This window comes from Danio rerio, chromosome 4 (genome assembly GCF_052040795.2).
Source record: "Danio rerio strain M-AB ecotype USA chromosome 4, GRCz13ab, whole genome shotgun sequence".
Taxonomy (NCBI): domain Eukaryota; kingdom Metazoa; phylum Chordata; class Actinopteri; order Cypriniformes; family Danionidae; genus Danio; species Danio rerio.
In genome coordinates this window covers 19,907,433-19,930,504 of record NC_141024.2, presented here as the reverse complement: position 1 = coordinate 19,930,504, position 23,072 = coordinate 19,907,433, and the positions used below count along the sequence as shown (strand labels likewise).

The 23,072-nt window shown below is 34.8% G+C and overlaps 1 long non-coding RNA gene across 3 annotated transcripts in view; it reads left to right on the top strand.

The window, feature by feature from the left end:
* Positions 1 to 2,772: 2,772 nt before the first annotated feature.
* The window catches only part of LOC147844702 (uncharacterized), a 102,271-nt gene continuing 81,971 nt past the window's right edge, over positions 2,773 to 23,072 (top strand). The window contains exons 1-3 of one of the 3 annotated variants that reach the window (XR_015483109.1): positions 2,773 to 3,426; positions 3,643 to 3,949; positions 6,305 to 6,445. This is a non-coding gene — a long non-coding RNA (uncharacterized LOC147844702). The remainder of the gene's footprint in view (positions 3,427 to 3,642; positions 3,950 to 6,304; positions 6,446 to 23,072) is intronic. The other 2 variants (XR_015483110.1, XR_015483111.1) reach the window with 2 other exon arrangements.

Below are 23,072 nucleotides of genomic sequence, written 5' to 3'. Positions count from 1 at the left end.
TAGTCGGAGACCAATCTGATACAGGATGTCAGGGTAGGTCAATGTAGCCTGTGATTCTATTGTGTGCCCTGTTCCACTAAAGGGTAAAGGCCATTGCTTAAGGTTTCTCTATGAAAATGTCATCTACAAGAGGCTGCTGTCTCAGTTTGAAGCAAAGAGATTTCTTCTCATCACCATGACTACACCAGGACAACTGTGACAAATGTTTTTTCTGTCCAACCTTCAGTTCTTTTAATTCATTTTTCCTTCTTTACTGTCAGTTTTCTAATAATTATTTGGAGGACAGTGGAGGTTACAAACAGAAAAGTATTGGGAGCAGAGCGAGGGAAAGGGTTAGAAAAGGACCTCAGGCTGGGAATCGAACTTAGGTTGCCATGAGCACCATGGTGGTATATGTCTATGCACTTAACCACTAGGCTATTGGCACTGAGCAATTAGGTTTATTTTAAACAAAGTACAAGTTACAAGATTACAAGTTACAAATTTCCACTGGATTTTTCTGAACTACCTTGATGTCAAAAACACATCAAATTGACATCTTACATTGATAGCAAAACGCATATTAAAAATCAAACACAGGACAGTCTTGTAAACATGTTTTGAAGTGATTTTTGACGCCATTTTAAAAAGTCATCTTGACATTAAGTAAGTCAAATGACCTAAAATTTTACTCTTTAACATCAAGGTGACAAATCCATTTTGCAGAAGCAGCAACTGTTAATAATCTGCGTTCAAAGTCTTAAAGTCAAAAGCATATTAGGCTAAGCACGACTGGTTTAACCAAAACAAAATCAATAAAAGTAGCTGAGGGACATGGAATTGGTGTGATTTCCTGAACATATGGTAGTGGTCTACTTCAAGGGTCCTTCACATCAATGAGGACTCGAGCTCTTTAGAGATACGAATCCTTTGCGTCCCAAGCAGTTTGTGCAGTTTGAAGAAGCTCTCTGTTATACATAAGTATTGGTTTGAGAGCTCTAATCAGGAAAGAGCATTCAGATTCAGGCTGCTCTGGTTTTGGATTGGTTCTGCTGGCCTCTGTGAGGTTTACGATGAAAGCTCATAGGAAATACACTGTCCATGAATGGAAGTTTCTTGTGAACGGGGGCCAATTAGCAGATGTCATGTCATGTTACTCAGTGTGGTGCCACTTGGAGGGGTAGATGAGCCAAAACAACAAATACAGTTCAAGGTTGTGACAGTTTCAAGTTACCCAAGTTTTGAAGGATAAAATGAATTGATTTCTGATGTATTGCACATGATTCATGGGTCTAAATCATACTGAATTTGTGTTTTAGAATGTCATGCTTTATATTAAAGTTATATAAAACCATTCACTTAATGTTAGGAAAAAGCTCCAAGTGGCAGAAGTTGTTATAAAATTCTCATCAGCAGTTCATTGAAAGCTGAAAGCACCAAAACATAGAGGTTAGAAATGGTATCACTTTATTTTGATAGTCCGTTTGTTGAATTTAAGTTACATTGCATCTACATGCCAACTAATTCTTAGTAGATTATAAGTAGAGAGACTTAGATTGGGGTTAGGGTTAGTGTAAGTTGTACTTGTACTTGCAAAGTTTTTATAGTCAGTTAAATGTCTGTTGAAGGAGCAGTATCAGCAGGTATAAAGCAGACAGTCTACTAATACTCAATTGAGAAGTAATTGGCATGTAGTTGCAACTTTTAGTCAACAAAATGTGCAATAGGGACTATCAAAATAAAGTGTTTCCGAAATATATGTCCATTGTTTCAAAAATGATTACATTTTGGTTGTGGTCATTTTACGGAAATAAAATGTATGCCAAAAATTATATTCTAAATTCTGAAACAGATCAAAAGTTTAGGAATTTAAATATTTTCTATTTACTCAAAACACTAAAACACAGTTTGGTACTTTTAAAACCATGAGTTCAAATCTAGCTCTTCTGATGTCATTTTTGGCAATAAACCAGTGTTAGTCAAAACCAGCTTTAATCAAAAAAAAAAAAATTTACATATATATTTATTCCAGTGTTGCACAGGTAATTCTTAAGTCAACTGTTAAAATCCCAAGTTCAAGTTTCAAGATTTGACAGATTTCAAGATTTCATTAGCTGAATGTTCTCAAATCTCAAATCATTAACAAATCATTAAATCAAATCATTAACAAATCATTAAATCATCAACATACTTTGACACTTTTTGAATTCACAGGTTAAATTCTCACTTTATTCAATGTTTATATTCTAATCATATGTTCATTATGGTCTAGTTTAAGTAATATATTAACAAACAATTTAATGTCAAAGGTTCTCTGATAGCTCAGTGTGCTAAAACGTTGTTTGGCTGTTCTGAAATAAAGGGTTCAAGTCCCACTTTTTCAAAGATTAAAAAAAAAACTGCTCCCAATAGTTTAAAGTGTTAAAACAGCACTTTCAAAATCAGGGTTTCAATTTTTGCTTTTATAAAAATGCAGGAGGAACAATTTCTGTTTAGTTTTGTTCATTAAAAAGACTAACTACAGCTTTAGCCTAGCATTTGTTGCTTCCAATTTCTTTATAATAACCTTCTCTACACCTTTTAAAGTGTTAGTTGTAATCATTTGTTATGAGCGACCACAATAACTAACTTTAGACTCGTGCTTCTCTGATAGTTCAAATTGCTGGTACACACAAATAAAGCATATTAATGATTTTAAATCAAGGGTTCAAATCCCATCTTTTAAAACAAGTTCACAGCACACAAAGAATCACATCACCCCATTGCCTTCAGGTCAAATATAAACAGCTAGTTTCACAGCTGAACTCCTCTGGCTGAGTGGTAAAATCCAGCAGTTGGCTATCAGGAGTCGTGGGTTTGAATCCCTCCATTGACTAAAAAAAAGTTTAGTGTATAAGATTGGAGAAAATAATTAAGTGAAATGGTGTGTTTAGCTTGAAAAAGCAGAGCTTTGAATGACAAAGTTAGGGAGTCTTTTGTGTCTAATGCAGCAGTGTCAATATCTGCTTCCAGCACACCTGCATGTAATTACTGAGAGACCTGACGGCCTTGATTAGCTGGTCAGGTGTTCAGAGCTAAGTTTGCAGGCACACCGGCTTTCAGAGGAGGAGTTTGAAATCTACGCTCAATCTGAGAGGTGCTACTTTCTTTGGAGAGAATGGTAAAGAAAGAAGAAGGAGGGGGGGAAAACAAGGGGTTCCTCTTTATTCTTTTGATGGCAGCAACAGAAGATAAGCGAGGTTATTTGGTGGAGACTGATGCAGCATGTTGGGTCATGCATAGCTGCATTTGACATCCGAACTGTCGCTTGGTGACTGCTCTTATCTCCCCAGACCTGTCAACTTGGGATTTTTTTTTTCACAGCACCCTCCTACATCCAAAAAAGACCCTCATCATTCCAAGAGCAACATCCGAGCAGCTTTTCTTCACCACCGAGAGCCATATACAGTACGTGTCACATCTCTTACTGTGCTGAAATGCTTTCTGGCTCTGACTGCGCACGGAAATGGAATCCCTTTCCTCCCTGGTCATGAGCGTATTATGAACAATCGTCCATTTGTATGATAATCACATCTGGGAGCACGGGATAGTAATGTAGTGTAATTTGATGTAATGTTTAAAGCTGATCGGACACCAATCTATTCAAACCCCATCTGTTCACAGGATGCCCCTTTCTTTTCGTGCTTGTGGGCTGGCGGTCAATAACAGGTGTCGTTTAACTTGATCGCCGGATGGAATATGGCTGTTGGGATTTGAGACATTATAAATGAGTCACCAAGCTGGGTTACAGGTCCCACATAATGATGACAGCATCCGAAATGCTAAGCAGAAGAACTACATCACAGCCATTCACAATGGGCCCGGCTAATGGAAGAGACTGTTGAAACATCTTGATCCACTGCCCGATTCAGGAGGTTCTCCAGCAGCCTTCGAAGAAAGGAAGTCATGAGCATCTGGGACGACATAATGGGTGAGTAGATGATGGATTCTTTATTGAAAGAGCCAGCAGTGCTCACGTTTATCATTCCCAGTGCTAAGTTATTATAGGAAACTGTGGTTTACTGTTGATCCCTGAAGTTGGGGGCTTATTGTTGAGGGCCTGTAAATGTCAGAGAGCTTTTGACTAGCTTTATGCTAGTGCTGTTTTGTCACCTGAAAGCTGTGCAGTCTTTGAATTTGTACATGCACATGCCTTACAACCTTAAATCCAGTTTGTACTGTACTTTTTTTGTTGGACGGTTTTGTCAAATAGTGTGTTGTGGTCAGTTGGAGCTTGTTTTACCAATCGCTAAAATGGCAGTTATGGAAGCTCTGAGAAGTGACGCTGTAATCTGATGTTGGTTGGCTTCTGTTGGTGCAGTGTGAATTGGTCTTTTGGGCAGGTTTACATGACAACAATGTACTAAATATGATCCATGTTCACACACATCAGCTAAAGCAATTCTATACAGCCCTATAGAGTGTTTTCATGACACACCATCAATTGGCCATATTGGAGAGCAGAACATAAACAAAGCCACTGAACTGAATAGAGCTGGCATATTATGGGGATTATTGCTGCAGAACATGATCATTTATTATCATGTTTTAGGATGCACTAATTGGTCGGACTAGAAAAAAAAAAACAAATAATTGATTGGGAAAACTGAACAAGTATTTAGACACTATTCTAGTTTGTTCTTATTTCTTGTCAAGTATGCTGTAGGTGAAATATAAGGGGAATATCTTTAATGGGCATCATAACCAAAAGGGGTGTCCTGTATATAGGTTATCAAAATAAATCCAATAAAAATAAAAAAATAAAACACACAAATTGAGCCTATTTTTTCATAGAGTGCAATTTAAATGGTTAATACTGATTATAGACACTTTTACCACCTATTAAATTTAGTTTACTGCTTACTAAGCCCTTCTCTACACTAAAAAATGCCCACACAGAAATAACCTATACTGTATAAACATATAGGTTGTGATATAGGTTTTTAATATATGTGACATATATAAAAATGGCCATTTACCTATATAATATGTACATATATGCACACATGTGTACATATATACGTGCATGCATGTACCTATGTACATATATGCAGATGTCTGTGCATGTTTGCACAAGTTCACCTATATGTTTACCTATTTATTAGTAAAATTATTAAAATCCATAGCTGCTAGACAACATAAATAAAACTGATGTAGAATTTATTTATTTTTTTGTTTACTTAAGAACAATCAAATACAAGAAAAAAAAAATAGTACAAGAACCAGTAAATAAGACAAAAAAAACTGAACGAAAAAAAAAAACATTCTGCTAAACATTTCTCTCTATTCCACTATATTCATACAAGAGCGAATTGACCTTGTAAATGTTTCAGGAAAATGTGTCGACATCATAGCTTTCCATCTCCTCTCACTTATTTGCCATAGTTAAATTCTATAACATTCCAATTACATGTGATACCAATTTCAAGTGTTCGCACATACATACTTTTTTTGCTTTTTTTTTTTATTTTTTTTTTTTTTAGTTATTACCTTGATAATAGAAAATATGTGCTTGGCATCATGTATGACAGTTGCCAAAGTGAGATATGAGCTATATAGGAGACATATCTTGTATGTACACAGGGCTTATATGTGGATATAAAGAAGCAATACAGGAGACCTAAATGGCCTGTATATAAATACATGATATATACAGTATATATCAAATATGTGCATATATATATACTGCATATAGCTTTTATATATATGTGCATATATACTCATAGGTTTTTTTCCATGTGGGTGATTAGTTACTTTACTTTGATAAAGTATACCCATTGTAACTTGTAACTTTTGATTGACTATATATATATATATATCGTCATTATGGCCGTCCATACAGATAACTGAAGAAACCTTATAATTTGTGCAAATTTTCAATTTGAAACAAGCAAGTTTGCATTTTCAGTGCCAGTAACCAATATGTGTTCATTGTTGTCTTGTAAACTGCTCCTGGTTTTGTGTAATGTATGGTACATTGTTCTTGCAAATTCAGGTGGGTTTTTGATTACTGATGTTATCTAGCTTGTTAGCTTACATGTGGCAATGCCAAAATTGGGAAAATAACTGGAAACCATATTGCAATGTGTTGAAATCTACAAGCTAGTGACTGAGTACTGCATGTGTTGCATCATACAGTATACCATTGATTCCATACAATAGCAGGTGTCATTTAGCTTGATTGCTGAATGGAATATGGCTGTAGGGATTTGAGACATTATAAATGAGTGCCCAAGCTGGGTTACAGGTCCCACATAATGATGACGGCATCCGAAATGCTAAGCAGGAGAACTACATCACAGCCATTCACAATGGGCCCGGGTAATGGAAGAGACTGTTGAAACATCTTGATCCACTGCCCGATTCAGGAGGTTCTCCAGCAGCCTTCGAAGAAAGGAAGTCACGAGCATCTGGGACGACATAATGGGTGAGTAGATGATGGATTCTTTTATTGAAAGAGCCAGCAGTGCTCACGTTTATCATTCCCAGTGCTAAGTTATTATAGGAAACTGTGGTTTACTGTTGATCCCTGAAGTTGGGAGCTTTTGACTAGCTTTATGCTAGTGCTGTTTTGTCACCTGAAAGCTGTGCAGTCATTGAATGTGTACATATTCATGCCTTACAACCTTAAAGCCAGTTTATGTTGTACTTTTTTGTTGGACGGTTTTGTCAAATAGTGTGTTGTGGTCAGTTGGAGCTTGTTTTACAAATTGCTAAAATGGCATTTATGGAAACTCTGAGAAGTGACATGCTGTAATCTGATGTTGGTTGGCTTCTGCTGGTGTAGTGTAAGTTGGTCTTTTGGGCAGGTTTACACGACAACAATGTACTAAATATGATCCAGCAGAACATGATTATTTATTGTCATGTTTTGGGTTGCACTAATTGTTCAGACTGGAAAAAACAAACGTGTTATAGACTGGCAAAAGCTATAACAAATCATGCAAAATAGGGTAAAAAGACCTGAGGAACAGTAAGTGTTTTTGACTGGCCCAACTGAACAAGCATTTATAGACAATATTCCTGTTTATTCTTATTTCTGGTCAAGTGGTGAAACGCAAATATATTTAATGAGCATCATGACCAAATGGATGACCTTTTGTCTCTAGGTTATCAAAAATACATCTTAAACAAGTTTTCATAGATTGCATCTTAAAGGATTAAAACTACTCATACATATCTTTTGCAGCCTATTAAATGAAGTTTTCTGCTTATTAAGTCCTCTACACTCTAAAAAGCGATTAGTTACTTTAAAATGTGAGCAAACCCATTGTACCTTGCACTATAAAAAAAAATCTGTTATTTTAAGTTTTTTTTTTTTTTTTTTTTTTCAGGAGCTGGGGTGCCAGACAAAAATGTAAAATAATGGCCATTAAATTACAGACATTTACCATGAAATAACAAATTTAAATGGAAGGAAATTTCTGTAATTTAGTGGCTGTTATTTAATGGTAAATGTCTGTAATTTAACAGCCATTATTTTTCTTTTCTTTTTTTTTTTTTTTTTTTTTTTGACAGCCCAGCTGCCGGGAAAAAAAAGTAATATAACAGATATATATATATATATATATATATATATATATATATATATATATATATATATATATATATATATATATATATATATATATATATATATATATATATATATATATATATTATTATTATTATTATTATTATTATTATTATTATTATTATTATTATTTATTTATTTATTTATTTATTTATTTATTTATTTTTTAATTGACAGCTCACTTTTTTATTTAAATTTTTTTTAGAATTGTGCACTTATTTTGTTTACTTAATATTTTAAGGCAGTGGGTTTACACACTTCTTTTAAATAAATGTTCTTTTCACAGCAGTTATGATTTTGAAGCTTTCACGTGTTTATTGTTTCACTTTTTTTTTGGTTTAACAGCATATATGAGAAAACCAATACATTCAGTAGTGCATTAACTTACAATATATGCTGTTGTTTACATACAGCATAACTAGAGCCAGACAAAATCTGCTGACATGTTTTGCTATTTCTGCACATAATTTTGTAAAAAATCTGTGGATTCATGTGGAATAATTTTGGGTGTATCATAGCTAAAAACTTTATATATATATATATATATATATATATATATATATATATATATATATATATATATATATATATATATATATATATATATATAAAATAGTAAAATGTTATTTAATGTTTACAATGCAAGTCCAATTAGATCCACTTATTTGGTAAGGAAAGCAAGTTTCTCATATAATATATCTACTAAAAGACAAAAAATATTACTTTACAAGCTGTAATGTAAATACATCAAAAGAACACTTATATATAAGGCAATAATATTACTGAAATTAATTTTAAAACTAAATAAATATAAATGTACACACGACTAAATAAATGGACTCCATGGGCTAAAAATCTGTAGATTTTTAGGCCGTGCATACAGATAACTGAAAAAATCTAGATGTAAGTGAAAACCCTGTATAGTCTTGTTATGTTTGTGCAATGTTTTCTGAATTATTTTGACAAATTTACGATTTGCCAGTATCCAAAATGTGTACAATGGTGTCCTGTAAACCTGGTTTTGTGTCATGTATGGGACATTGTTCTTGCAAATTCAGGTGGGTTTTTGATAACTGATATTATCTTGCTTGTTAGCCCACATGTGGCGATGCCAAAATTGGGGAAAAAACTTGAAACTATATTGCAATGTGTTGAATCCTACAAGCTAGTGACTGAGTGCTGCATGTGTTGCATCATATACCATTGATTCCATAGAAAGTACGTTTCTAGAGTGACATTATACTGTGGCTGTATACTGTAATTTCCAGGTTAGGGTTATAAAATTGCAAATATTCAGTCTACCACTGGCCTGACTTACAATAATGATATGTTTGTTTTCTCGCTGATGATAGCATTCCTGTCTGCCAGATGCTTTTGTGCGCTGTCTGAAATGACTGCTTGTTTTAATGTCTGGAAAGTTTATCATTCTCCAGGGAGAAAGAATAACAGCTCTTTTAGAGTGACTAAATTAGATTACCTCTAATCCAAAATACAACCAGTCCTGTTCCACAGATTAAGACCATTCTAATTTAATAATATGGAGGAATGATTAGAAATGATTCAATAGCAGAAGAAAAGGATCGCATTAAAGGGCCATCAGTTTCCTTTTTCACTGCGTAAGAGATGAACTCAGCTGTTCTCAGCATTAAAGTGAAATGGCTTTCTTTCTCCTCCTCGTTTCTCTTTCTTGTGAAGGTCATTTCAACGACCCATTTCTGGCAATAACAGGTAAGCACACCTTAATCCGATATATGTGAGCCATCAAAAGCTCTTTTCCTATCATTTGTTAATGGTTGATGCCACTTCCTTTGTACTCTTTTCAAATGAGAGTAAATTGGGGATCAGAAGAGATTGTTTTTAATACCTTTTTTTTTCTACATCGCACCACCTCACTATGTTTTAGCTAGTTGATTTTTCTATAATCAAGAGCCGGCAGAGCAAAGGTCATGACCGAGGCTCAGGACTGTGGAGATTTAATCAGTGGTCATCAAATGGCCCGAGGCATGGCTCTGTAAGTGATTTCTAATCATCTCCCTGAAAGGCAGATAGATATGGGAGCATGTATTGGAATAAATGGGGTTGGTAACATGTGCAGTAATAGCCTATGGCTCTTAAGTTATGACCTCAACCCCTCTTCCATTAGGACACTCCAGCCACTGATACATTTTTAGTAGGAGTTTGCAATATATTAATGCCTATAATATTTTGTAGCTGTTGTATTAATGATGTGCAAATTGACATTGTTACTCACTTTGCAAAAAATAAATGTATGTATTAGAGGATTTAGAGTGCGATAAAGCCTAGTAAATGGGTTTAGAATGTGGCTATAATTCAAGATACAATAGTATGTAATAGACATTTTGGGTGAATCACTTGAATGAATGATTCAGTGAATCACTCATTAAGACAATTTACATACTTATACTGCACCTTAAAAGTATGCACTTTTTTTCTGAAGGAGAAGTATATACTTTTAAGTGTAACAGAAGAGTATACAAGCTTTAGGACATGCTACTTTCTCATTAACAGATCGTTATCTGCTTGGTTATGTCCCCAGTCGCTCATCTCGACACATCATCCACATTTCTGTCATATTTAATTACCTATCTTATTGGAGAAGCAGCAGCGAGTTATCTGCCATTCGCAAGTCTTTCATGCAAAGAAATCTCTTCAAGTTTATGTCCAAACATATCTTGATATAAGTTCACATTGTTGTTGCAGATGAAATATAACACTGAAAACGTGGTATAAATATGTTTTTGTTGTCTAGATATTGATTAACAGTCATTCAAACAACTTTACTGAAGCCTCTCTACTTGACGGTTGATCTTGCGTGTCCACCATGTTTGTAGTTTACGTTTTTTTTTTGTACCCGATTTTGTACATAGTTCTAATCAAATGACACAAATTTACTGTAAAATAACAGACATTAAATTACAGAAATTTACTGGAAATTCAAGGAAATTTCTGTAATTTAACAGTTGTTATTTTACTTTTACTTTTATTTTACTTTTACCTTGACTTTTTAAAGCATAAAATAACAGTTTTTTTTTTACAGTGTGGTTTGGGGCATACTAATTCTATTTTCCAATATTATTTAGGATGGATAGTATGGAAATTGGGGCGCAGCTAGGGACTTGCACCATCTATATTGATTTCATTATCATTGAAGTAAAATGGCTTTATTTCTCTTCTTCAATCTCTTTCCTATACTTTTATTTAAATGACCCATTTCTGTCAAATTTCTGTGTCCACATTCAATTCTTTGAATAAATATAAGGAATTATTTAGCAAGAATTTTAAGCAGATAACTAAAATCACGCATACAATGTTACACCTCATTTTCCTGCCATGGAACATTCTGTCTAACAATGAAATACTTTATAAAGGTGTCAAACCAGCTGTGAATGCTTCATATGTTTTCTGACTACCAGCCATTAGTCAAAAATGAAAATGCAGGAACATTTTTGTTGCGAAAAGAAATGATTTTCTGCCATATAGAGGGTTCGAATACATTTGAATATGTTACTGTTCAGACTCGAGCAAAAGTATGTTATTTCTGCTCATCCTTGCTGTGGGATTTGGAGTGTGACAGGAGGAGACATTCTTGTCTAGGTTCTCTGACAAAAAAAAAAGAAGGAACTTCCTTCTCCTTCATAAAAAAATATCCTATTTTCGCTCAAAGCAGATAGATGGGCATCCCCAAACACACACACCCCAGTAAACCTCATGTAAAACAAACCCTTGACACGTGTTTCCTGTGGGGCAACATGCGTGTGACCACCATGTGCTCGTACAGTGTGTGTGTGTGTGTGTGTGTGTGTGTGTGGCTGGCATGTAGCGGGTGGAAATGTCCTATATGACAGCTGTAGTATCATTGCCTAAGGAAACACTGTGCAAGCATCTGCAAAACAGATAGAGAGAGAGAGAGAGAGCGAGAGAGAGAGAGAGAGAGAGAGAGAGAGAGATAGAGATGCTGGAAAATCCCTACTGTACTTGTCTGTGTATGCAGTGATTGCATATAAAGTGACCAGATGTCCTGATAAAATCTGTTTTATGAGCTGTGTCTTGATGATAATTAGTATTAAGTTCAGTTTGAAATTTAGCAAAGTGTTCAAATATCTCTATGTATTTTTTTTTTTTTACACTGGAGAGAAAATGGATTTTTGATGGCATTTGATTATTGTATACAAAACAGTAACATGTATACATATAATTTGGCTGCACTTAGTTAACTTGTTATTATTCAGTTTGTTTGATAACAGTTTTCTTTAAGCAATAAGGTACTTGGGATGTGCTGTGTTGTTAATAAACCATAGAACAGGGGTGTCCAAACTCTGTACTGGAGGGCCGGTGTACTGGAAAGTTTAGCTCCAACCTGAACCAGCTAATCAAGCTTTTACTAGATATACTAGAACCTTTCTGGCAGGTGTGTTGAAGCAAGTTGGATCTAATCTCAGCAGGACACTGGCCCTACAGGAACGAGTTTGGACATCTGTCAAAGAACATACATTATACACACATACATTATACATATATAATGTGGTGTTGGAGTGGGTAAAAATGTGTAATTTGCATTTAATCTTAATTATTATAAAGTAGTTACATCTGAATGTTTTCTGCAATAATGTTTATTTGATGCTTTGCCTGTTTTGATTATGTAATTCATCCTGTTATTTAAAGGCTATTTACAAAAGCAAAGCGTTTGATGTTTACTTTTAAAAAATTAATTTGGCATTGTGGAGGCCAGTGTAAGTGGTGATGGATTTCTAAAAGATGGATTTGGCTTCAAGAAACCAACCATTTATTTGTGTTTTATTTTTGATTTATTGATTTATGAGTTACTGTAAAGATTTGATTATTATTATTGATTAATATTTGTCATTTTATTATGTTTTATATTGTATTATTACTATTTTCCTATAATTATCACTTTATTATTATTATTTCATTTTTCCATATTGTTTTAATCCTAAGAATGTGTGAATTCAAGCGACAAATGTTTTCACGAGTAAGAGATAAGAGAATGCTTCCACTTGAAGATCTGTATATGTCATGAAGTGGTAATTTTCCATTGCTGTTGCTTATGGTATAATAACACTTGTTGGATTTATTGTGGCCAGACGAAGATTATTCAAAAATCTCTGCTCTTTCTTTATCATCATTACTTCGTTTTCTGCTTCTGCTGCTCTCTAGTTTTCTCAGTAAAATCCTATATTAATATTAGATAGTTATTCAGTTGAATACTGGATTTAAGGTTTGGATATTGAGTGGCTCTGTTGGCTTGTAGGATGTGGTGTACGGGGACTACCAGATACTTATTTATCTGGCATGAAGAGTGTGATCCATCAATAATATATTATTAAAAATAGTTAAAGCACAGCTGTAATGTCTTTGATATTTAACCATAGTCATCTAAGTAGTAGCATTATTAAAGTTAACTGAAATTGGATTTTAAAGTAAAAGTTGGAGCCGATATATCAGATATATAATCTGGGGTCACCACAGCAGAATGAAACGGCAACTCATCAAGCATATGTTTTACACAGTGGGTGCCTTTCCAGCCGCAACTCATCACTGGGAAACACACACACACTCATACACTACGGTAAATTTTAGCATACCCAATTCAAACTGTGCCACCGTGTCATATATATGTTTGTGTATGTTATTTAATATTTAAGTTGTAAATAAGTGTGTGTGTGTGTGTGTGTGTGTGTGTGTGTGTGTGTGTGTGTGTGTGTGTGTGTGTGTGTGTGTGTGTGTGTGTGTGTGTGTGTGTGTGTGTGTGTGTGTGTGTGTGTGTGTGTGTGTGTGTGTGTGTGTGTGTGTGTGTGTGTGTGTGTGTGTGTGTGTGTGTGTGTGTGTGTGTGTGTGTGTGTGTGTGTGTGTGTGTGTGTGTGTGTGTGTGTGTGTGAATAATAATATATAAATTCTAAAATATATCATATTTGCTTCTCAGTGTTGGGTTGCAGCTGGAAAGGTATCCACTGCGTAAAACATATGTTGGATAAGTTGGCGGTTTATTCCACTGTGGCGACCCCTGATTAATAGAGGGACTAAGCGGAAAAAAAATAAAAAATAAATGAACATATTATATTATTAATACGTGCCAGTCTTATAAAATGCATATACATAGACACTATAAAAAAAACGATGTATTATGATTAATTTACAGACATGAATAAAGCATATGCTGAGAGTCTTTCAAAGTTTTGATGGTACTTGCATCCACAACTAATGTGACTTTGTTACCAAGAACACTGATTTTAAAAAAGCAGCATGTGGGTGTATAGTCGAGATTAGATTAAAGTCATATACTGTATATAAAATGAGCCATATGTCTAAAACAACAGAAGCAAATAGGTATGTCCTCATTTAGATAGCTAATTGTGTGTCTGCAGTTAATTCAGTGTGTGCTATACAGAGCAATGCGCTAATGACAGCTTACCAATCTAATTGCTCAAACAGCGAAGAGAAAACACATTACCTTTCGCAAAATTAAATCTTTTACGCTGTTTAGTGTAAAATGGCAATATAATGAAAAATGAAACATGAGGGAGCGGTTCGTTTTTATCTGTAGAAAGCATATTGGAGGGAAGTGGCGGCCCAGAGGTTTTATGTATTATACAGTCGTTCACTCGAGGAACGGACGCTAAGTGGCTTTGACTTCATTTGTCAAAGGCCCTCTGTGTCTCTGCACTAATGACCTTTCCATTTAAATAAGTAAACGTTTCCTTGCCCCTGCCTCTTGTCTCTGTGTAAAATGACCCTGCCAGTGTGCAGGCTTGGCATCAGAAGTCATTAGCCCGGTTACGGACGAGGGTTTGGTGTGTGTTGGCATTGCATTGTGTGGCCGAATGAGGACACTCGTAGTATACAGCTTGCTGCAAGATGCACATGATACAATCAGACATACTTATAGTCAAAAAAAAAACAAAAAAAACTGGCATATATAATGTATAAAGTATACTGGCAGTCAAATGTTTGCTATATTTATTTAGAAGTTCTTGAAAAAAAGTATTTTCCTACCAAAAGACTTTCTCAGACATTTTTAAATATAGAAAATGGTAATATTCATAATCAGAATCAAAAAGAGCTTTATTGCTTTGTCAAACATATGAGGAATTTGTTTTCATTACAGCTTCTACGAGGCAACCGAATTGGAGAGACAGGACAATAAACAGACAATAAATAAATATATATATATATATATATATATATATATATATATATATATATATATATATATATATATATATATATATATATATATATATATATATATATATATATATATAGTAAGTAGTCAATGCAAATTGTTGAACAAAACAATTATGTGGTAAGCAAACATAAACAGAACTAATTTGCATCCCAAATGCTCTTATTTAGTAACTTATTAGAAATGCAAGTTTTGTAAAATACACAAATTATTTCACATTTTTGAGTTGTGTTTAACATTTCCATCTAAAAATATAAATGTTTATATTGTTAAGTTTTCTATATCCATTATATATTTTGATAAAACTCATTAAAACTATCACAAGTTGGTTTCTGACTTGATTTCTGCATACAAAACAAATGTAAGTATGTCAATTCAATTAAAAAGTGTACAAACATTTTAACATTATGTATAATTTCATACCTAATCATTTAATTAAATGGGCAACATTCTCAAACTGGCAATTTCATGGCTGTAAGGTTGATTAAGAATGTTTATTGAACTTATAAACATAAACACTCTCAATTGTGCTGTTTTTACAAATGGCATAATGAATGCCCTTCAGCTCTCAGCCACTCTTGTTTGTGTACTATTACTTAAATCTAACACAGTTTGGTAGTTTTGCTAAAAAAAATATTCAGGAGCACTTGTAGCTAATTGTAGCTACATTACTGTTGTACACAATAATTATAAATTGTGTATATTTGCTACAAATATAGTAGTCAACATTTTGAAGTGGATCAAACAGTTTTAAAAAAATGTCATAGGACAAGCATGGGCGTTGTTTAATAGTTTTAGGACAACTTTAATAAAAGGTTGTGATTCGTTTTAAAGGTTTACAACTTAGCAGTCAACATTTGAAGTGGATCAAAAAAGATTTTCAAAATTGCTAAGACAGAAATGGGTGTTTTTTAAAATAGTTTTAGGACATCTTAGCTAAAACATCTTGATCTACTTCAACTGTATATACCATGTTTTCCTCACGCTTCCAGAAAAGTGAAGCCAAAACTAGTTGCTTGCCCCCTGGTGGCTGGCTGCAGTATAGGTCATAAACCCTGCAATAATTTAAACAAATGGGACGAAAAAAGTAAGTAATTGACACTTAAAACAAATCTTCCTATAGAATATACATGACTTGGCTAAAGAAATGGGGCCTGGCCTCATGATTGTGTACTTGTGATTGGGTGTGCAAGAGTTTTGAAGGGATCTTGATTTCTGAAGTTCACCTCACAGCCACTACTGCACAGATTCTGGCTCCAAATTACAGATGAAAGCATCCATACCTGAGAAAATTTGGCTTCATTTTTCAAATAAAAAACAAGACAGGTCATCTATCAAATGTATTCAATTCAAGTTATCTCTCTCAAATGGCAGTTGCTTAATCTGAACAGGTATATTAACCTATGAGTCAAACCAGAATGTTTGTCACACAAGCCTAAAAAAGTCCCACGAAACCTGAATATGCTTGAGGCCACAGCTAAAGAGGAGGGAGCTGCAGTTAATTAAGATGTACAGAAAGAGGGAGACGATTAAACCACATCTTCTCTTGGGTCATTTACCAGATGGATGAGGAACATGTCTGAAGACTCTGGGACAAGAATTAACAAGCTCAAATCTGTCTAATTAACTAATCTGATCTATTCCCCTACCCAATCCCAAGGCTGGGAAACTGGGGCAGGAGTGGCACCTCAGGCTTCTGGCTAAACTCCACGCCAGTTGTGTCTCTGCTGTGCCGCTTGAAGGATTGTGACTTCTGTGGACCACAAGACGCAATAATGCCGCAATGTAACAGATGCTAGTTTGGGAGAGTGGGAGGTATTTATTATTCAAAATGGCTGCTGTATTAATGAAGGCCTTGGGGTTTTTGATTTGAAAAAAGACTGATGGGTTTTTGAATCTGCTCCTATTGTGGTGAGTGAGTTTTGTGAGCGCAGCTTTGTTATAATTGGGGAATTCTGTACCATCTTTGTGGTACTATGTGCATTTGTCACTTGTATGATGGGTATCAAACACATGTATATGAGGTAGCTACACAATTGATGTCTTCTTTGTTACTTTCTTAGCATCAATTTGTTAGAATTTATGTTGGGTTTTGACTGACTAAGCTGGGAGTGTTGCAGAAAGCATGTAATGTGACATTGGATAACTAAGAACATGAAAGTGGAGAACCTTAGCTGCTCAGTGACAGGGCAGGTTATGTTTAATCAAAGTCACTTTAACGCCCCATTCACACAGGGCTTCAGCGTGAACGCTTGACAGAGGGCGTGTCTGGAGTTGGGGCTAACGCGATCGTCAAAGCAGCATCAGCCAATAAAATTAGTCAGCAATAGGCCACTATCTGAGCTGGTGTATTTGCATACAGCAATCTGATTAGCTGACGCTTCCGTCGGCGCTTGAAAAGTTGAGCTAGTCCCAACTTCTCAGCAACGCCTCTGTAGCGGTGCTGACGGATCCACAATGCAGTTTGGCAACGCCTGACGTCACCCATTCAGAGTGAATGGGAAGCGTTGAAGCTGACGCCCCATGTGAATGAGGCATTAGGCAGGTCATTTCCATCGCCGGCCATCTTTGAAACGCCTCTCGGGCAGTATGCTCGGCTGTTCTGTCTGAATGGGGAAGCATCAAATTCTTTAAAACTGTTTGCCAAGCTTACGATTACATTACATATTTGAAATCATCAATAAACTTAAACAACAACTGTCTCTTCAGTTTCATTTCTAAACGTGTAAATCAAACAAAATCTGCATATTTTCAGGTTGCCCAAGCTAATGCGCATGCGCACTCGAAAGGAACGAGATCACAACACCAACCTCATTTATGGACGTGTTACACATTATTATCCTCTGGATGATAAATGTTTGATCACGCTGGTCTTATGAAGTAATTCCCAACTTGGTCATAGTGGCGAATCTCCTCCAGAAATGAAAGCGACTTTTTGTTTAATAATTGTGGGAGTTTTGGTAATTGCGGTCATGTGATATGCGTTTTACAGGACGGATGTACCTCACGTTCATACACATCACAAAACCAAAACATTTTTTATTTTCAAGTGTAATTGGTTCATTTACAAATAGATCTTAAGCTTTATGTGAATATACTTCTTATATCTGTGAAGCAAGTGTTCGCTTCAGTGTTATTTTGGTGTTGTTTAGAGACTCTTATCTGTTAACATATTAAATAGTTTTTATTTTTTAGTTGTGTATTTTGTTTTCATTTAAATTTAAAATTAATGACACTAAATTAAAATAGATTTCATCTTCTAATTTTTTTTTTTCAAACACATTACAATTTGTGGAACTTTAATTAATTTGTGCTAAACTATCATAAATATATATATATATATATATATATATATATATATATATATATATATATATATATATTTTTTTTTTTTTTATGATAGTTTAGCACAAATTAATTAAAGTTCCACAAATTGTAATGTGTTTGAAAAAAAAAATAAATCACAATATATATATATATATATATATATATATATATATATATATATATATATATATATATATATATATATATATATATATATATATATATATATATATATATCAAATTGTTTTCTGTCTTTCGTTATTATATAGATCCTAAGTAATTTAATATATAGATATGAATACTGTAGGTTATTCTACAATAGTTCACTTGCATTCTCCTAATAATCACAATATACATGCTTATGAAAACAATCATTAGATGCAGTAAATTAAACCAGCACCGTAGTCAATATGAAATACCATCAGGTTTAATTGAGTAACCCATCCTGCTGGGTTAAATGAGCAATTCAGCTAGCTTGGTTAGATTAGCTCAGCATGATACATCTATCCAACAGTGTGGTTAAAAACCCAACCAAATTAGGTTTCTAGTCAAAACATTCAGCAATTTACTCCGTTCATTTCGTTTTTAGTTTTGAATTTTTGCGCACGTTTTTAATATCAACTCGAGTGACCTTGTGCCCTACCAATCAATGAAATATCCAAACTCATAACATTCACCCAAAGCCCCATTTGCCACTTTAATGGAAGCCGTATCCACAGCATACCCGATCTCGCAGACCTCTGTGTTTCTCTCTGATCTTAAATGGGAGACTTTAAGAAATCCTCCCACCCGGGTCATCTTTCATTCAGACTCGAGTCCTCTCGGGCCTATTTAGGGATGAGTAACTGCGCAAACGTCTGTCACCTTTCCTTCCCAGAGACATCTGGAGAAAGACATGAGTTGGCGGTAAGAATAATATCTGCATATGAAATGGAGCACGAGTCCCTCTGAGGAACATCTCATTTACAGCAGGATGAAGCAACAAGGCGGAAAAAGAAGCCACTGATTTGTGGGGTTTTCTCAGGACCTTGCCCTGTGGATTACTTTGAAAGTATAAAGACAAGATTACTTCCTCTGGCTTCCTTTAACAGGAGGTCAGATGGCTCATAGCCAGCAATAAAGAATAACTGGCCTTTTATCCAGCGCAAATGCATTTTACTTCATCTTTTACTCTCAGAGCTCTGCAGGCGGCTGTGTCCAACTAATGTTTCTTGCCTTTTGCCTTAGAAGAAGCTGATAGTCAAATTTTGTCACATGGTAGTGCTAAAGGCACTGAAATACATTGAATCAAATCAATTAACAAACCGAAATGAAGTAATTAGAATCAAATCCAGCAAAAACAAAGTTCGTTTTGACTCGAAACAGACAGGTTTGAAACTTTTTGGCACTTTGTTTTGGCTCCTAAATCCTGCTTTGAGCTATTATTTGTTCTTGGTGATCACGCAATCAGTGGGTGTGTTCCATTCCACGGAGGGCAGACAGGAGAATAACATTCAAAACAACAACAACAAATGAGCAACATGAATGCACTGGAGGGTTAAATAGCAGAGCTGGTTGTGTTAATGTATACATGTGAGCAGTGTGACATGTTTGCAACACTGCCTTCTGCAGCACAGGGGGTGTTGGAATGTTAAAATTTTTAATGTATACTGTCGTTCAGCATTTTCAAACTCCTTTTTGCTCTCTAACTGAAAACAAAGAAAGTACTTTGAAATCATAAGTCTGAGGCACTCAAAAAGTAAGTGAAAAATTTAAATATCTTTTTGAATCGCTTATCCAAAGAGCACCGACACATTAACTACCCCTGAAGCACTTTTTATTTGATTTTGAAAAAAGAACTTTGTTTAATGTACTGACCTTATTCTAATGCAGAAGTGTGCTCTCTTTTTGTGATTGTTTTAGAACTTCCAATTTGCCTAAGGGAGAAATGACTAGGAATAATAAACAGTCAACTAAACTACGTGCTCTACAATCATGTGTGTTCATGAATATACACAAAAAGGTAAATAATATAGTAAGAAAACATCAGTTTGCAACATGAAGCAGATTAACGAGCTGTTTTTAACATTTAAAAATCAATGGAAGTGAGTGAGGAAGTCTCGAGCCAAAAAGAGTTCAATGGCTGCGCCAGTTTATGCGTCAAGAATAGTCAATATTGGGGCATTGACCATCATTAATTGATTTTTGCGTAAAGGTGCTGTATGTAAGTGTATCACTGATATGTTGTTTTGCAATATTTCACAGTTCCAAAATTCTATTTAAAATGGTTTATTTATTTTTAAGATCTGACGTAAAATATCTGCTGCTGCTTTCAGTAGTATGTTAACAAATGTCATGTAAAATGGCATTCAAACTCACATTAATAGCATTTAACACTGAATAAAGCACACAAGTTGTACCTGAGGTGATTGTTGCCAGTTTTCTGGTGTTCAGCTGCAAGAAATAGAAGCCTTTTTAATATTAATTTGAGGTGTTGGTTAGGACAAAAACTCCTTTTAAACTCAGTTTAAATCAGCCTTTAGGCTTGATAGTCAGGCTCGCTCCTGTTGGTTGTCAATCTGGCAACCTGCGCTTGCATTTTTTTTTTGATCCAGGAATGCAATACCTAGTTTAACCACTGGGTGTCAAATTTACTTACTGCACCTTTACCTTCTGTCAGTTGGCAACTCAGATCGAGCTGGTCTAAAAAGATTCGCTTCACATTAGGATAGAAACCTGGCTATTGACAGCTGTCAGTGTGAAAAACTTGTTCAAAGATGTTTTTGATACATTTATGACACAGATTGTCAAGGCGCATTCAAGTGAGACTAAAATATGACAGAGAGATATGCCAAAATTTATGCCGTCACTTGCATGTATAATCTAAGTTTCAGTGTTTTTTTTTTTTTTTTTTTTGGCAGATGCCCATTTTCATCCTCATTTTCTCTCAGTCCTTCTCTTCACACTCTAGTCGGGCATGTGATTTCAGAGCTTAAGTTGAGCCTCCTTTAAGAAAAGCAGTTCTAAGTTTGTTTACCATTTTTTATCCTGAATAAATTAATAGGTGAACTTCTGCAATAATGATTTAATAAATTAAGAAACATTAGGAGAGTTAAAGGTATTGTTTGACTATATCTTAGAACAGGGGTGCTGAAACATTTTGTTGTAAAGGGCCAAAATCCAAATTTGAATTAAGGCTGTGGCCTGAAGTTAAATATACCAAACCATAATACTTTAAATTTGCCATGGGTAGTATCCTAATTTATTTGCTAATATTTGAAAAAAAAATAGAAAACAATGCTTTTAAACATATTTATTATTGATGCAGTACCATTTTTAACATTTATATAATGAATTTAATATGATAAAAACATAAACAATCTTATTTATAACACAATGGAGTTGAATGCTGAATACTCTAGTCGAGCTGTTCCTGTGCATTGTCCTCTGTCTGTCAACTGTCAGTATTTACATTTTAAAAGTCTGATTCATTTATTGAAAAATTCTAATTTTTTATAGCTCCTCAATTAAACAAATAAACTTAAAGATTACATTAAATTTGAAATGACGATGTCTGTCAAACACATTTGCCCCAACCAACTCCCCATCATTCTCTCTTTCTTTTCAGATTGAATGGTGGGCCCAACCGAAGGTTCTCATGGGCCAAATTTGGCCCACAGGCCTTACTTTGAGCACCCTAGAACAAATGTTTGCATCCTTGTTGATCTTCTGAATGTTAAGTTGTCTTATTGCAGAACTTTCTGGAATACCTTATTCTAATTGATTCTTTTACAATATTCCAAGGTATGTTATGTAAGGTATAAAGTATGTACAGTCAGTCAATTTCACAAAAATATACTCGACAGGCTTTGATCTGTGATAAAAAAAACCCTGTATGTATTATATCCCTTATTTGTTTGAGTTTAGGAAATTAAGTCAATTTAATCCCATTACTTATCCATCAGGATATTTGGAATAATTGTTAGTGGTGGTACAGCCACAGTGTTTAACAATTACTGTAGCCTAAACACTATCAAACAAAAATCTTACAATATTTCTCTATGGAGTTTTGGTTCCTGTGCTACTTACTGTATATTCATCTGCCATTGGCTCGACTGTGTTCAATAGGAGGGGCTTTGGGATTAGGCAACTTGGCCTCAACAAAGTAAAAGCTAATGAGTAAATTCTGTCTACTTATGTACGCAGACAAAAAAAAAAACATCTTTGCTTGCCAAATCGTTGTTCTGGCAGCCTCCCAAAAACCTAAATGTTTATTGTTTTATGTTAATAAAGATCTAATTTCCATTAAAATATTAATGTTGGCCTGAACCGCAGCCGCAGTCGTGCACGTTTGCGGTGTAATTTATCAGCTGTTTTCATCGCTGAATATAGTAAGTGCGTTTTTCGATGTAGCTTGAGGCTACACTTCACATTGAAACCATCAATCAGCTGCACTTAGACATGGAGGATGTGGAGATCTCTTCATTGATCCGCTTTGCAAATGCATACAGTACACGCAGAAGGATCTGAAAATGTGTGCTTGTGATTGATTAAGGGTTTTGCAGAGATCTGGTTATTCATCTTGTCTTTTTCCTGCCTGGACTTATATTCGGGGTAATTCTTGAATTCCAGGGTATGTTTTGCATCTCCAAGATGAACCTTCAATAGATTTGAAACAACTCTATGTTCTGGCAAAGTCCTTAAAGGCAAGTCATTTAATTGGGTGGCCATCTTTGAAATGCCTCTTGGGCAGTATGCTCAGGCGTTCTGTCTGAATAGGGAAACATTGAACTATCCAAAACTGTTAGCGAAGATTACATTACATATAGAGTCACCAATAAAATTAAACAACAACTGTCCCATAAGTTTTATTTCCAAATTTTTAAATCAAATAAAATTGGCATTTTTCAGGTTGCCCAAGCTAATGTTCATTGCCGTGTTGCGCATTATCAT